The sequence below is a fragment of the Phacochoerus africanus genome, chromosome 9 (assembly GCF_016906955.1).
Source record: "Phacochoerus africanus isolate WHEZ1 chromosome 9, ROS_Pafr_v1, whole genome shotgun sequence".
Classification (NCBI taxonomy): domain Eukaryota; kingdom Metazoa; phylum Chordata; class Mammalia; order Artiodactyla; family Suidae; genus Phacochoerus; species Phacochoerus africanus.
The window spans coordinates 4,648,938-4,665,304 of NC_062552.1; the positions used below are offsets into that span (position 1 = coordinate 4,648,938).

The following is a 16,367-nucleotide window of genomic DNA, read 5'->3' on the forward strand; positions in this document are numbered from 1 at the left end:
TAGCTTTTTGGAAAGTTTTGAAATTGAGAGGTGAGAATCCTGGAACTTGGATCTTTTTCTAGATTGTTGTGACTATTCCCGGTTGCTTGCATTTCTATAAGAATTTTAGGGTCTGCTTATCAATGTCTGGCAAAAAAGGGCAGCTGGGGTAATTACAGGGTTCCTAAAAGGCGGGGGCAGGTTGGGGGGCGCCGTCCTAACAGGACTATAGCCTTGGCATAGGGTACTTTCCACTTATTGAGGTCTTAATGAATTTCTTTCGAGTATCATTTTATCGTTTTTGGAGTGCAAGTTTTGTATTTATTTTGTTCTTTTTGGTGGTATTGTAAATGGAATTGTTCTCTAATTTCATTTTCTGACTGTTCATTGCTAATAAAGAAGGTAAGAGTTCCCTTTGTGGCACAGCAGAAACAAATCCAGCTAGTATCCATGAGGATGTGGGTTCGATCCCTGGCCTCGCTTAGTGGGTTAAGGATCCGGCGTTGCTGTGAGCTGTGGTGTAGTGTAGGACACAGACATGGCCCATATCCTGCTGTGGTGTAGGCTGGCAGCTGTAGCTCCGATTCAACCCCTAGCCTGGGAACTTCCGTATATGGCAGGACCAGCCCTAAAAAGCAAAAAAAAAAAAAAAAAAAAAGAAGAAGAAAAAGGAAGAAAGGAAAAAAGAAAAAATAATTCGAATTTTGTATTGATTTTGTTTCCTACAATTCTTCTCATCTCATTCATTCATTCTAATAGTTATTTGATGGGTTCCTTAATATTTCCTAAATTTAAGACCATGTCATTTACAAATAGTGATAGTTTTCCTTTTTCTTATAAAACTGATCTGGATGCATTTTATTTTTCTTGCCTGCTGACCCTGCAAGCCGCTCTAGTACGATGCTAAATGGAAGTGAATGCAGCGAACGGACGGCCTTGTCTTATCTCTGATCTTGCGGAGAAAGCTGCCAGCCTCTCCCTGTTCAGTATGTTATTAGTTGCAGGTTTTTCATAAATGCCCTTTGTCAGTTTGAAGAAGTTCCCTTCTATTCCCAGTTCGCTGGCTGTTTTTATCATGACAAGGTGTTGGATTTTGTCAGAGGCTTTTCCTGCATCTATCAAGATGGTCAGGGGGGTTTTGTCCTTTCCTGTGTTTTGGATGGTAAACTAACCTTATGCCTGAGACAGATCCCACTTGGTCGCAATGGATAATCACCTTCTCCTATGTCGATGGATTGAGTTTGCTGGTATCTTGTTAAAGATTGTTGCCTATGTTCATAGGCTGTAGTTTTTGTGTTGTCCTTGCTGGCTTTTATATCAGGGTAATACTAGCGTCAGAGAGTGAGTTGGGAAATACCTCCCGCCTCCCCGTTTTTTCCAAAAGATTGTGAAGAGTTCTTTTTAAGTATGTGGTAGAATTCCCCAGTGAGCATCTGGGCTGTTCTTTCTGAGAAGTTTTGAAATTATTATTAATTCAGTGTCTTTCCTTATGGTAGGTCTGCTCATATTTTTTTTCTTCTTGAGTCATTTTCAGTAGCTTATGTCTTTTCCAGAAATTTAGCCATTTTGTCTTAAGTTATATAATTGCTTGGCATACGTGGTTCATAGTGTCCCTTATAATCCTATTTATTATGTATGGTCAGGAATAATGTCTCCTCGTGCATTCCTGATTTTAATAATTTGAGTCTCCTCAGTGTTACTCCTTACTCAGTCTAGCAGGACATTTAGTCAGTTTTATTGTTTTTTTTTCAAAGAACTTTTCGATTGTGATATTCCTTTGCTCCTTTTCTTCTCCACTTCATGAGTTTTCCACTCTAAACACAATTATTTCCCTTCTTCTGCTTACTTTAAGTTTAGTTTGTGCTCCTCTTTCCAGTGTTTTAAGGTAGAAGATTAGACTGAGAACTTTTTTGATACTGGCATTTATAGCTGTATGTTTCCCTTTAAGCATTGCTTTCATCCCATCCCATAAATTTGTGTACGTTGTGTTTTCTTTTTTATTCATCTCGAAGTAGTTTCTAATATCTCTGTGATTTCTTCTTTGGTTATTTAGGAATATGTTCAACTTCCCCATATTTGCAACTTGCCAAACTTTTTGCTATTATTAACTTCTGATTTGATTCCACTGTAGTTGGAGGACGTACTTTCTATGATTTCCATTCTTTTAAATTCATTGAGGCCGGTTTTATGGCCTAGCATGTGGTCTGAACTAGAGAATGTCCCATGTCTGTTTGAGAAAAATGTACATACTGTTTCTGTTGTGTGGAGTGTACCCTTGATGTACTGTCACTTCAGCTGATTTACACATTGTTCAAGTCTTCTGTTTCCTCATCGATCTGCATTGATCTTTGTATGTTCTACCTGTAAGGTTCATTCAGTTATCATCCCTTTTCACAGAAGAGGAAACTTGCTTAGGATCAAAGTCGGTGCCGAGGTTTGAACTTAAGCTTAGAGGCCATGAAAAATAATTGATGTAGCTTTTTGTCACTTTGCATATTAGAAAAAAGCACTCTTTCAACTTTGCCATCTTTCGAAACAGTTGCCTGTTACTGTAGAGTGTGGTATTCACAGTTAGCCGATCTCAGCCGCGCTGCTCGTGGGTCTGCTGAGTGTGGCATGTTGTTTGGGTACAAGTGGTTAAACAGAAATGACCTTGAATTTTTTATAGCACAGCTCTTGATAGTACCCTAAGATATGTTTCTCATTTATGAACAGTGCATATTGGAGTTTTTTGTAAATCGCTGTTTACAAGTTTGTTTGTTTTTTAAGGGCCGCACCTGAAGCCCTTAAAGTTCCTAGGCTAGGGGTCAAATTGGAGCTGCAGCTGCCGGCCTACAGACACTGTAGCTTGCAGCACCACATACTTAACCAACCCACTGAGTGAGGCCAGGGATCAAACCCACGTCCTTGTGCCCTCACACATACTGGTTGGGTTCTAAACCTGCTGAGCCACAATGGGAGCTCCCTACAAGTATTTTTATTTTTTATTTTTTTATTTTTTATTATTATTATTATTTTTTTTTGTCTTTTGTTGTTGTTGTTGCTATTTCTTGGGCCGCTCCCGCGGCATATGGAGGTTCCCAGGCTAGGGGTTGAATCGGAGCTGTAGCCGCCGGCCTACACCAGAGCCACAGCAACGCGGGATCCGAGCCGCGTCTGCAACCTACACCACAGCTCACGGCAATGCCGGATCGTTAACCCACTGAGCAAGGGCAGGGACCGAACCCGCAACCTCATGGTTCCTAGTCGGATTCGTTAACCACTGCGCCACAACGGGAACTCCTCTACAAGTATTTTTAAAGCAGGCCTTAGGGTGTTCATTTGTGCTAATTTTGGATTTTGTGCTGATTTCATTTATTGTGAGTCATCTTGATTTGAAGGAGAGGGCTAATCGTTGAGCCGAGTTCTAGTCCCAGTTCTGTAGAACTTTTCAGAAATCTCTCAGTTTTCTCTGCTATAACAACAGGGCATAGCAAAACCTCACTCAGAACTTGTACTCGAATGCAGTGTTTGTGGAAGCATTTTGAAGGCTTGTAGGGTACCATGGAAATGTGCTGGGTCGGGGGTCTTTCTGAGTTGCTACTTTCCGAGCTGAAGGCACCCCTGTGATCACCTTCGAGAGGTGTGCACTCCGAGCTGTGTGACCCTGGCAGGTTCATTGACCTCCCTGTGTCTTGGTTCCTTCATCTGCAGAAGGTGGTGCTACTGTGCCAGTTGGAACATTGCAGGGGATTCATGATTTAACACATGCCAAGCACATAAGATAAGGGTTAGTTAACTAGGACTGAGAAATAAATTTAAATAAATGGTCATTAGTGTCGTTCTTTGTGCCGCTGAGGGAAGGTGTAATGGCTGAACAGTCGTATAATGCCAGAAAATGAATGAAGAAGTTACTTTTCCCTTTGTTCTTTCCTAGATTAAACTGGTAATTTAAACAGCGAAACTTTATTTAGAATATTTGAGTTGATCACACTGCCTTTATTTCATCTTCTCTGCAGAAAATCGCAAACAATGCGTTAAAAGAGCACTTGGTTTTCAGTCCTCAGTCGCAATCAGCACCACCTTCACTTGTTGGTGAAACTGTGCTTTTGGAAAAAAATGTGTATAAAAATGTGAAAACACTTACAAAAATGTGCCAGAGAGAGTAGAGTTAGATTTATTTGTCCCGGTGGATCTGTTCCAGAATCTGATACTCCAGTGGTGAGCTGTGATCTCTCCTGAGCAAATACCTGTGTTACATTAATCAGGGGCCAGAGCCCCGCTGGGATGTGTGTGCAGGAATTAAAAAGAAGAGTGAGGACCCGAGTCTGGAGTAGCTGCGTCCTTGTTTGATTTTTCTAGGCGTGAAAGGAAGTCAGTGAACTGTGTGTTTGCTGCTCAAGACCAAGAAGTTGTGTTTCTCATTTTCCTTCTGCTGCTGCTGCTGCTTTCAAGATCTGTGGCAGCAGCTGGGACTCTTGAGCCGGGAGCCGATGGCCAGGGCTGGGCACCTACCCCTAGGGCCCTGTTCTGCCCTCACTGTCACCTGCCCTGGCCCCCTTACCTGTGACAGGACTCTGTGCTGAGTGTCAGTCCCTCCCCTCAGGGCTGCAGGACCCCTCTGTGAAGTGAGTCCCTGCAGTGTGGACTTGTAGGTCGGGTTCTCCGAGGCCTAATCGCACAAGGCTGGTCCAGTGCCCCTGCCCTCAGCCCCCGGCTCACCCTGTTCTCAAGGTCGTCTACACGAGCCCAAGTGCCGTGTGCCTGCGTATGTGTGCTCGCACTCAAGTTTCCTGGCTGAGCCCCGCCTTGCCCGTGTTTACTGCCCAGCAGCGTGCTGGAGGAGGCAGATCTGGACTCCACCCCAGATTTTGGTTGCTTTAACCCCTAGAGGGCTTCACTGTGCATCTCACAGTGTGGACCTCGAGAGCTGCATCCTTCTCCATTTCCGGTTATTCCTAGCTGATGAGGAGATACTCGTTGCAGCTACCCACTTTATAAAGCAACTCTCCTTTGGCCAGGAGTCATTTTATAAGAGTTCGTTTGCTGTCTTTGTTTATGAGGCTGATCAGTCCTTCTGTAGTGTTTCCTTCACCGTCGTTTTATGAGAGGGCCGTCAACCAGTAGAACCGTCATATTTATTTAAAAAAAAACATTTCACAGAATCAGGTAGCAGATCAAATTATGTGTGGTCATGTTGATAGTTGCAGCGTAGCATTAATAAGCCCATTACCTACACTGCACACAGAGTTTAAAATTTCGTTTGAAGGCAAGTGTGGGGAGTTGCCATCCTGGCTCAGTGATTAACGAAACCTGACTAGGGTCCATGAGTACATGGACTCGATCCCTGGCCTCGCTCAGTGGGTTAGGGATCCGGCGTTGCCATGAGCTGTTGTGTAGGTTTTAGGCAAGGCTTTGGGGTAGGCCAGCAGCTACGGCTCCAGTTTGACCCCTAGCCTGGGAACTTCCACTTGCCACACGTGCAGGCCTAAAAAGACAAAAATAAATAAATAAATAAATAAATAAATAAATAAATAAATAAATAAATGCAAGCAAGTGTAAAGTGTAACAGAATCACTTTGTTGTGCAGCAGAAATTATCACCACGTTGTAAATCAATAAATAAAACGCCACCAAAACTTTACAAATGTAAAAAAATAAAAAGGAATTGTATATTTGGTAAATAGGGAGACTTAGAGTGATGCCGGTTACAGCTTATTTTGAAAAAGTTTGGAGGAGAAACTATCTCAATTTAGTATCATATCCGGTATAGTTTTTCAAGTTGCCACATCCCTGTCTGCAGATTCTCATGTTTTTGAGGTTTGAAAAATCCTTTATCCCAAACCTTTCTAAATAGCCTAGTTCCTGAGCAGAATAATGGGCTGCCATCACAGTGCAAACACGTATCACGGAAACATCCCTGTGGCTCCCGCTTTTAACTTCCCAGAACTCCTTATCAGTCTGCTCCCATGTTGAAAGTTTGGATTGAGCCGTGCTTGTCTTCCAAAACAAACCTGGGAAACTGAGCCAGGGCCCGCCCTCTGGGAGCGTGCAGTGTAGGAAAAAGGGCACTGAGCTTTGCAGTTTGCACAACTTTCCAGAAAGTGCCAGACGGCAAAGCTGTGAAGAAGTGATGATACTTGAAAGGATTGAAAGGGATCTCATTTGGAAAGAATCCAATCTCTGAAATGGGTCTTTTTCTTTGGAAGATCGTAATTATAAAATAGGGAATTAACATCCATTTTGCTCCTCATCTTAGGAACTACGGCCTTTAGAGCTGTGCAGGGGGGTCGTGGGGCGCATATCATGTTAGGGACACGCAGGAGAGAGACCCTGGCAGGAGCCAGAGCAGGCTTTTCTAACTCACTCCTCCATCCTCAGAAGAGGTCCCCTCGGGCGCCGGCACACCCTCCAGAGAGCAGGGGTGTGTAACCGTCCAGGTGTGGGTGTCAGAGGTGCAGGGGAGGAAGGGAATTCCTGCTTGTCTTGCTCCCCCCAGCAGTGGGCCTGCCTTTATCTGCCCCCGAGCACAGCAGGTGCAGGCCCTGAGGATGCTGCCGGAGAGTGGGCAGTCTTCAGGAGCAGAGGCTTATGTGCTCCTGTTATGCGGGAAGAAAGCATGCGCTGCTCAGAAATGTGACCTGCTCCGTGACAGACGAGACCACAGAGGCTCTGAATTTAGCACACAACTCTCAGATGCTTAGACACAGCCAGCCCTTGGCGTGTACTGCCGAACTTGGGCATCTGAACAGGTGGCCAGCATTAAAGGACTGAAGGAGCAGAGGTAGGGCAGTGTCACTTCTTTACCCTCCAAGCCCAGCAAGAGGAAGGGCCCTGTGAAAATCTGTCGCGGTCATAATCGAGTTTCGGAGGGCACCCCGCAACTAGCTTTGCACCTGCTACTCCTCAAGAGCGGGGGGGGGGGGGGGGGGGGGAGCATGCAGAGGCCCGGCCCCGCCCGTCTTGAAACGAGTCGCACAGCAGGTGCTTGGTGCCTGGCGTACTCCTTGGAGGGAAGGAAGGTCTTAGGTCAGATTGAATGCAGAGAATTTATTTTAGGAAAGAAGCCTGAGGGTCACACTACCCAGGACTAGATAAACGTTTTGTTTCCTTTGAGATACTGCTATAAAAAAGAAGAGGGAGTTCCCGTCGTGGCACAGGGGTAACGAACCCGACTAGCATCCATGAGGACGCAGATTCCACCCTGGGCCTCGCTCAGTGGGTTAAGGATCTGGCGCTGCCGTGAGCTGTGGTGTAGGTCGCAGACACAGCTGGGATCTGGCGTTGCTGTGGCTGTGGTGTAGGCTGGCAGCTGTAGCTCTGATTTGACCCCTGGCCCGGGAACTTCCATATGCCTCTTGTGAGGCTCTAAAAAGACAAAAAAAAAGGAAAAGAAAAAGAAGGGAATAATGATTATATAATAACATTTTTCTTTCTTTCTTTTTTGTCTTTTTGCCATTTCTTGGGCCACTCCCATGGCATATGGAGGTTCCCAGGCTAGGGGTCTAATCAGAGCTGAGCCACCAGCCTACGCCAGAGCCACAGCAACGTGGGATCCGAGCCACGACGGCAACCTACACCACAGCTCACGGCAACGCCAGATCCATAACCCACTGAGCAAGGCCGGGGATCGAACCCTCAACCTCATGGTTCCTGGTCAGATTCGTTAACCACTGCGCCACAACGGGAACTCCGTATAATACCATTTTTTTTATCTGTAACTAAGTCTCTGTTCCTTAGGGGGAAAAGACAAATCAGGAGAAAATACCTTTCAGGGCTGCTCAGAGGTCTTGACACACTCGGGTCCACTTAGAAGATGATAAACTAAAGATTGTTGGAGGGTTTGTGTGAATGAGATGTTCGTGTCGTCTCTGCACCATCAGCACGCCTGTCTGAACTGGGCCGGACCTGCAGTTCTCCCCTCGGCTGGGTCTTTGGTGAATATTGGTAGTTTCACAAGTGTGCTTGGGTATCGAGACAGTTTCTGTGTGTATTTAGTACCCTGTTCTGAACTAGTCAGACACGCTTCGGGTGTAGGTTAGAAAGCCTTTTCTTAGCTAGGGTGAAACGTTTTTCTTTTTAACCAGAGGAAAAAGAAAGTCATATTCCCTGATCATTCCGCTTAATATGCTTTTCACTCTCTCGAGAGTCTACCTCATTAAGAGGCCCAGAATTTTCCCCTCGAGAGTGAATGTTTGCAAATATATTTATCACAGCAAAATGTTTTAAGTTACCAGTTTCCCCCAATAGCATTATTAATCTGTCACCAAATGAGTTTATTTTTTGATTATATTTAAACGTTTTTAGCCTTTCTTTACATCTCATTGGCTAGAATTAAACCGTGTATGCTTTCATGTTAACTTAGGCAGTTGTTTAAATAAAGGTGGCCTCTCTGTGGGTCCTCTGAGAGCTCTTCCTTCCTCTCTGGTTACATCTGATAAAGGATGCTCAGAGGCAGGAGGAAGAGGGCCACCATTTCTGGGTCTGCAATGGGGGTGATGTTTTGCTCCCAGAGTTTATTATCAGGGTTAAATGATACAATCATTAATTTTATATAAATTATAATGTAATCAAGCCTCTGGCTCACATACGATAGTCAATAAACTGTAGCTCCCTTCTTTCCCTTCTCCCTGCAGACAGTTTAACCCACTGGTCCCCTCTACATGCCGATATCTACAAAACCAACAAATTTCTTCTGTGCCCTTTGACCTTGAGGATTTCAGGCTGCATCCTAAGAACATGATGGTCAGAGCGTAGTGTTTTGTAGGGTAACTGTCCATACACCTTTTCTGAATTGTACAGATCCTCATTATTTGAACACTTCTGGGTTTGGGTTTTTTTTTTTTTTTGATTTCTCGTTTTGTGATATTGTATATTTTTCATGTGGATTTGCATTTATACCCTTAGGGGAGATTTGCACTTATACTGTTAGGGGAGAGTCTGTGGCCCTTTTCAGAATTTTTACTTTTCCTTTTTGGAAATCTGCACATAGTAGAAGGCTAACACTCTTCTCTGAGAAAAAGAACAGGTCAGAGTGACATGTCACACAGTGTTATTCTTCACATAAGATACAAAATATAAGAAAATAGCAAAGCTGGAAGTTTTTGGTTTGTGTTTTGTTTTTCCCTATGCCCTCGTGGCATATGGAAGTTCCTGAGCCAGGGATTGAATCCCAGCTGCAGCTGCAACCCACGCCACAGCTTAGCCCACTGTGTCGCAGTGGGAATTCCACAAAGATGGAAGTTGACCCATTTCAGTCGACAGTCTCTTGTACAGTGTGATTTGTGTTTGCTAGACTGACAGTCTTCAAAATATCTGTCCTTTGCTTTGTTTTCTATTTTCTAATACCCTTTTAACAATCCACAGAGCTTATTATTGGCTTTGAAAGGATATTTGAAAACCGTCCTTATGGCGGTCTCTCACTTCTGATTTTGCTTTTTCCTCTGAAGGACTGGTTCAAGTTCACTTACACTGGAGCGAGCTGGTTCAGAGGACCATCCAAGTGCGAGGAGGTGTAAACACCGGCCCCTTTCTCATATTTATGATCTGCTTCATAATTAAATCATTTCTTACCATATAGCCATCTGGATGCTAAGATTTCTAACCTAGGTTTGCTTTTCTTTTGGGAGAGGTAGTGCTCGTCTGTTGGTTTGTTTTGCAGATTAAACTGATGCGAAGAAATGTTGCATGCAGGTGGTGTGGTATCTTTGACCTATCTTGCTGAAGTATTCCAAAGGCTCGGCTGGTTGCACCCAGTAAAACTGGTGAATGGCATCAAAATCAGGAGCATCCTTGCTCGCCCGCCCTTGAGCAACCTGGCCGCCGTGAGAGGCCAGACGTCTGCTGGGGTGGGACACAGCGCGGGCCGCTGGCCTCTGCTCCCTTCTCTGCACACGCCCCTCGTCCCGTGGCCTGAGAACTTTGAGCCAGTCCGGAGCGTGTGTCCTATTTAGTTTTATAACGTGAAGGTGGCCAAGTGAGAAGGAAGAGAGCTGGGCGAGCCAGCCTGGTGGCAGCGTTAGATCACAAACTTGAACCTGCAGGGTGCTGGCTGCAGGCCACGTAGCACGTCCTGCCTTCTACCTCACATTTTTCCGCCTTTGTTTAAATATTCAACCTGCCCAACCTGTTTGGGCTGAACAAGCTGGTGCTAGCAAACATCGAAACTGTCAACGTTTTTCTGATTTGTTAAGGAAGGTGATTAGCAGCAAATTTTGCACCCTCTTCCCTCCCAAAAAAGCGGGCAAGAAGTGCAAAAATCTTAGCACATGTGTTTTCCACCCTGGGCCCCCCTCCCAGCGCGTGCGTGCTGGTGGGCCTTTCTCTCTGCTTCCTTCAGGGCCCTGCGTTGATGGAGAGCTTGGCTGTCAACAGGGAGAGGGTTTGTGTTTCTGTAAACCGGAGCTGCAGTTGCATAATGGGTTCATTTGGATTCGGGGCCCGCACATGGGGCTCCCTCTCTGCTTATGTAACCCAGCTCCCGCCAGAGGCTGTGCCAGTTTTGCAGGCGGGAAGACTGAGGCCTGTGGTGGTGGGGGCTACAGCTGAGATTGCAGGCACGCCTCGGGCCCTCCCCTCTCCGGGCGCCGGTAGATAGAGCATTCCCCCGCCCCGCGTCATGTGGTCATGTGTGTCACCTGGCAAGCCAAGGCCCGTGTGTGGCGTGTTCGTCCCGCATAGCTGGAAGGGGGCTGTGAACTTTTGCAGTGTCACAGGCAAGGGCTCTGTGGCCTAGTGGTATTTGCAAGTAAGGTTTCTCTTTGGAGCCTCTTCATCTTTTCTGCCTCCAGTCTACCCCATGCATCCTCGGCCATCTGCTGCTGGCCCTAAGTCGTAGAGTGCTGGTGTCCCCACGCCCACGCTGTTTCCCTCTGGCTCAGGGCAGGCCGTCTCCAAGGCCCAGCCCCCTCACGTCTCAACCTCCTTTTAGAAAAGGCTGGGGAGCAGCAAACAGCAGCTGGGTACCCCCTTATTACGGAGATAGTCATCTCGCTCCGCCTCGGCGTGGCTCTGTTCTGCCGTCAGGGAAGAAGGCTAAGGGCCACCCCCTCGGGGGCCGAAGTGAGATGAAGCCTGGTGACCTCGGTGTCTCCACCCTCCCAGGGACTGGGGCTTTGGGGATTGGCCTGACTCTGGGTTTCCAGCTGTTGGCCATGGAAAGGCGTTCTTGGGACTGGCGGGGGGGGGGGGGTGCCAGTTGCTTTCCCCAGAGGTGATGGCCCCCCTCACCTAAGAGCACAGATGTGAGTCCCTCCTGGGACTAGTCACTCCTGGCACGGGCTGTGCAGGAGGGCTGAAGAGGTGGCGGAGTTGAGCCTAGGGAAGGGGAGAGTCCATGCAGCGAGCGGCTGCCTGTCCGAGGGAAGGTGGTGACTCTCACCTCCCCTGGGTGGACGCGGGCTGGGCTGCGGTCAGCTCTGTGGGTACGATCGAGTCCTCTGCCCGAGAGGGCGCTCAGCGCTTCCAGCCTCTGAGCCCTTTTGTTTGTTTTCTCAGAATCGGTAATTGTACGTGGAAATAACACGAACATGTCCTGGCTTCTTTGCAGGTATTATAAACTGGTGTCCAGGGAGCCAGATGATGTATGGAGAGTGTGTAGCAAACCAAAGACGATTTTAGCAAAACAAGGGCAGGCAGAGCGGAAGGTACAGAGGGTTCCGCGTGCTCAGATTCAAAGGCATGGCAGTTAGGAACAGGTCTAGAATAAAGACTTTTTACAAGTTGATATTTATTGACATGGGCCGACTGCCAGGCTCCCTGTGCTGGATCTGAAAGTCGGGAGGGGGAAGGGGCTCCAGAGTGAGCAGTGTGGGCCCTGTGTCTTCTGAGCAGACATCAGTAACCAGGGAATATTGTACCTGGGTTCAGTCCTGGGGTCAGCACAGAAGCAGGGAGGGGCTGCGGCGGAGAGCCCGGGAGAGCCAGACGCAGGGCAGCCTGACCCCAGCTCCGTCCATCGGCACAAGATGGAGAAGGCGCCGCCGTCCGACGCTTCAGAGGGACTCCGGGACGGGGGACAGGGGAGCAGAAAGGGGGTCGAGCCAGAGCCGGAGCCCCGAGGCAGGGTTGGAGAGCCTCTCGGGCCGCGATGGAGGAGGCTTGTTAATGAGTAACGTGGACCTGAACCGCGTGTGCCCGCCTCGAATCAAGGGCCTTGGCTCTCCAGCAGTCCCTCTGGGGTGCCCTTCCCTCAGGAGGCTGGGGAAGCAGAGCTGGGGATGGAAGGCTGGTGTGCGGGGTGTGGTCCTTAACGGAGGCCTCCTAGTCCCTTGCCCCCGAGCAGAGGCAGGGCCAGGACTCAGCTCCCAACCAGGGGCCTGTGGCAGTGGGGCTGTGTCCCAGGGTTGGCTCTCAGTCAGTGCGGCTGCTGACACCATCGCCCAACCTTCCTCCACACCCTGGCATAGCTGGCATGACCTGCCTTCTGGATAAGCATGACTGCACCTGAGCAACACCTGAGTTACTAGAGGTGCCTTTGAGTTCACAGGTGGAGCCACACGAGGATAGCCCCCCACCCCCACCCCAAGCCATGACCACCTGTCTGCACTCCCCACAACCCCCCATTTCCTGGCACAGGGTGGGATTGACTTACAGGTGTCACACTCACCTCTGCACCCCGAAACGCCTCTCCTAACGTCCTAACATCTGTTAGGGAAAACGCACACAAATCTTTCTGGAGACTGACTTTCCTTTGGCCCAAACTGTAGCTTGTGGAGCTGAGATGCCTCTTCATCTCATTCATTCCCTCTTTGGTTGTCACAAAGCTTTGCTGGAGAAGCAGAGCTAGGGTCGTGTCTGCAATCAAGCTGTAAAAGCCTGTGTGAACCTGCTGGCTTCAGTCTGGTGTGGCCCTGAGCGGCGCTGGGTGCTGGTGTTGTGTGTGGTCCGTGTCCTGTCACTGAAAGAGTGACCTTCCGTAGAATGCTGTTCACTCAGGGGGTCAAACACTTCAGCTCCTCAGTTAGTAAAAGCTAGGTGGAAATTTGGGCTGAGAGGTTAGCCAGCACTGGAAGTGTCTGGATCTTGCCTGCACTTTGACTTCTTATGAATTAGATGCAGGACCGCTTGAGGAAGGTTTGAGACCTGCCCTAGGACAGCCTTCTGCTAGGTGATCCTTTCAGCTTGTTGAAAGTGTTCCAAAAGATTGTCCCCCCCAAGATAAGTGTAAGCATGTTAAACTTCCCAGGTTTTTTGCTCCCTGTTTATACCAGGTGAACTGGTGCAGGACTGCTGGTATCCTGCAGGGTGAGCCTGGGAGAGGTTTAATGCTTCTCTCCAAAAAATGTGAACATCCCAGTCTGATGGCTAATGAACCTGTGAACAGTGCAAAGGGTTGAAGAATTTACCTGTGATCCAGTGGTTGTCAGGCTTGAGCTGCATGCGTGTCACTGGGGGAAAACCCAGGCGGTGGAGCCCAGAGTCTCCAGTCTGCAGGGCTGGGGCCAGGCCTAAGAATTTGCATTTGTGGGCGTTCCCATCGTGGCTCAGCCGAAACGAATCTGACTAGCATCCGTGAGGACGCAGGTTCCATCCCTGGCCTCGCTCAGTGGGTTAAGGATCCAGCGTTGCCCGTGAGCTGTGATGTAGGTCACAGATCTGGTGTTGCTGTGGCTGTGGTATATGCAGGCTGGCAGCTGCAGCTCTGATTCGACCCCTAGCCTGGGAATCTCCATATGCCGCAGGTGCCGCCCTAAAAAGACCAAAACAAAACAAAAAAAACTTGCATTTGAAACAAGCTCTCACTAATGCCAGTGCTGTTGGTCAGAAGACCACAGTTTGCAAACCAGTGCTCTGTGAGACTGGCAGTGTTATCTCCATTTTACAGATGAGGAAACTAAAGCTGTTACCTAGGTAGCTAGTGGCGTCTCCATGGCTACTAGGCGGTGGGACCGGAAGTATCATCCACATCATGCTCTGGAGCTGCCCTAAGATGTTGCTGCTGTCACATGATCTCTCCAGCTGCCCAGCATCTTCCCACCCAGATTTGCCTTTTCACCTACCTGAATTCCTGCTTGTTGCTCAGAGCAAGCCAGTGCTTGAATGGTTGAGAGAGGTCTCCATTTCCATGGAGTTCCCAGTGTGGCTCAGCAGGTTAAAGAACCTAACATAGTGTCCATGGCGATGCGGGTTTGATCCCTGGCCTCGCTCAGGGGATTAAGGATCCACGCTGCCACAAGCTGTGGTGTGAGTCACAGCCGCAGCTCCGATTCATCCCCTGGTCCAGGAACTTCCTTATGCCTCAGGTGCAGCCATGAAAAGAAAAAAAAATAGGGAAGAGTTGCTTCCACTTCCAAATCATACCTGAGAAAGGTCAGCGGAAAGTTCTTGTATTTGGAGCCGGAAGCGAGAAGGTTTGGGGCGGAAGGGAGGGTTGTGCATTAGGAACTGGTCTGCCTCCGTTGAGTTCCTGGATTGGCGTTCAGCCCTGGTGCAAGGTGTGTTTGTTTTAGCTCCTATATGTTCAGCATTCTTATGACAGTCCTCCCTAGCTCAAATGGAACTTTCCACAGTGGAGAAGATAAAAAATATTTATAGGAGGGAAACCGAGCTGAAAATATACGTCTGCCCCAGAATTCAAAGTGAGCTTCTATCAGTGCCAGAAGCACACAGATGTAGATTTTTTCCCCCTAGTTGTAAAGACATCTGCAATATTTGTTATTACTCTCAGCCGCCCCCCACCCCCGCCCGGGGGCTCTTAGGAATGGGAGAAAATTTCACTTGACTCCTGAAAGAGTTCTGATAAAATTCCTTCCCCAGACCGCGATATGGAAGCATTTCTGCAGTTGACGCGGCGTTTGCCTCCATAGGAAACTACAGAGAGTAGACATTTCATTTGACTTCACATTAACTTCTCTCTGCTGTGGGTGTAGGTGTAGGTTTGAATCATAAACGCAGAGGAATTCCAGTGACAGAAAAAATTAGCCTGCGTCCTCAGCGTTGATCTCTGAGGCTGTGCTTCACTGAAGCAGTGTTTTCTATACAATCTTATGTCAAGTTTGCTCACCTTAAATCCTATCAGCTGGGTGAGCAGGTGGCTTGGACCCCGAAGACATATGCTGTAGAGATGCTGCAAATGTGGATTTTCTGCCCACACTTCCACCAGCCAGCCATTCAGTGATTCATCACTTACCAATCCATGTGTTTTCTCATCCATCCCGCCATTTGGCAGATATTTCTTGACCACCTACTACGCGCCATCGGGGCATGTGCAGAGAACAAGAGAGACAAGGTTATAAAATGAAACTTACTTTGAGTCGGTGCCGTGGCGACAGTCGTATACGTTAACTGGACTCTATTTCCAGTTACTGGTACGGGCCGCCAGGAAAGTAAACCTGGGCTGTCGGCTGCAGAGCATCTGGTTTGAGTGGCCGGGGTGTCCCCGATGTGATGACAGGAGCCAGCCCGGAAGGCCCGGGGTGGAGCAGCCCAGGCGGAGGACGCACACAAGTCTGAAAGGGCCCTGAGATCGGGGTGGGGGCCGGCAGAGGGGGCCCGAGAGATGGGCAGATCTGAGAAAGGACCGTCAGACACGTTTAAGTGGAGGAGGGGACGGTTTGATCTGTTTTGGAAGCTCGCCGGCCGCCTTGTGGAGACTGAACAATCGGGGAGCACAAGAGAAAGCAGGGTGGCCGGCTGGCAATGCCGTGGCGTCGGTGTCTTTGCAGCACGTCCATCGGTGAGTCCCAGCACTACCACGGCCGTCCCTGTGCACAGATCTTTGCACTTTTGTCCAACTCTTAGTCTTCAGGACAGACTTCTAGAAGTGCACCAATGGGAGTAAAGGGCATGTGTGTGTTTACAGCTGCTCAGCCGTTGGAGGAAGGGCTGCTGCCCGTGAGCTCCCGTCCACAGCCACCCCAGTGCTGCTCGTTTCTCCTCCTTGTCCACCTGGAGGTGGAGAGCCATGAACGGCTCGGGTACAGGGGGGGCGGACACAGGGCTTGAGGGCACTTGGAATGCAGAAGTCTCGGGGGTCTGCGCAGGCCCTGAAGCTGTGACACCGCTGCTACTGAACACCCCAGGGGCCCAGCTCCACTCCCGCGACCTCGGGATGCGGCCCTCCCTGCCCCGTGTCTGCCCTGCACTCATCCAGATTGGGGTCCACTTCTGATCCAACGTTTCAGGAAGGCTATCTGCAAACTGGGGGGTGTTCCAAGAGGAGTCACCTCCAGTGTGACCCGCAGACGGGAGAGCAGAGCTGGGGTGCCGGCCGAAGGAGCCGGGGACGAGAAACCTCGAGAATCTCGGGCCCCACCTTGAACTATCTGAAGGGCAGCCCTGCAGAAGGGAAGGTGGACCCACTGTGGCCCGAGAACAGACAGATGGGAAAAGGAGGGGACTTTCTTTTTTCTTTTTCTTTTTCTTTTTGCTTTTTAGGGCTGCACCACAGCAAATGGAGGTTCCCAGGCT

General features: G+C 48.8%; 1 protein-coding gene across 4 annotated transcripts in view; it reads left to right on the forward strand.

Moving 5' to 3' along the window:
* Positions 1-16,367, forward strand: part of RREB1 (ras responsive element binding protein 1) — a 128,135-nt gene that overhangs the window by 76,077 nt on the left and 35,691 nt on the right. The window lies entirely within an intron of this gene.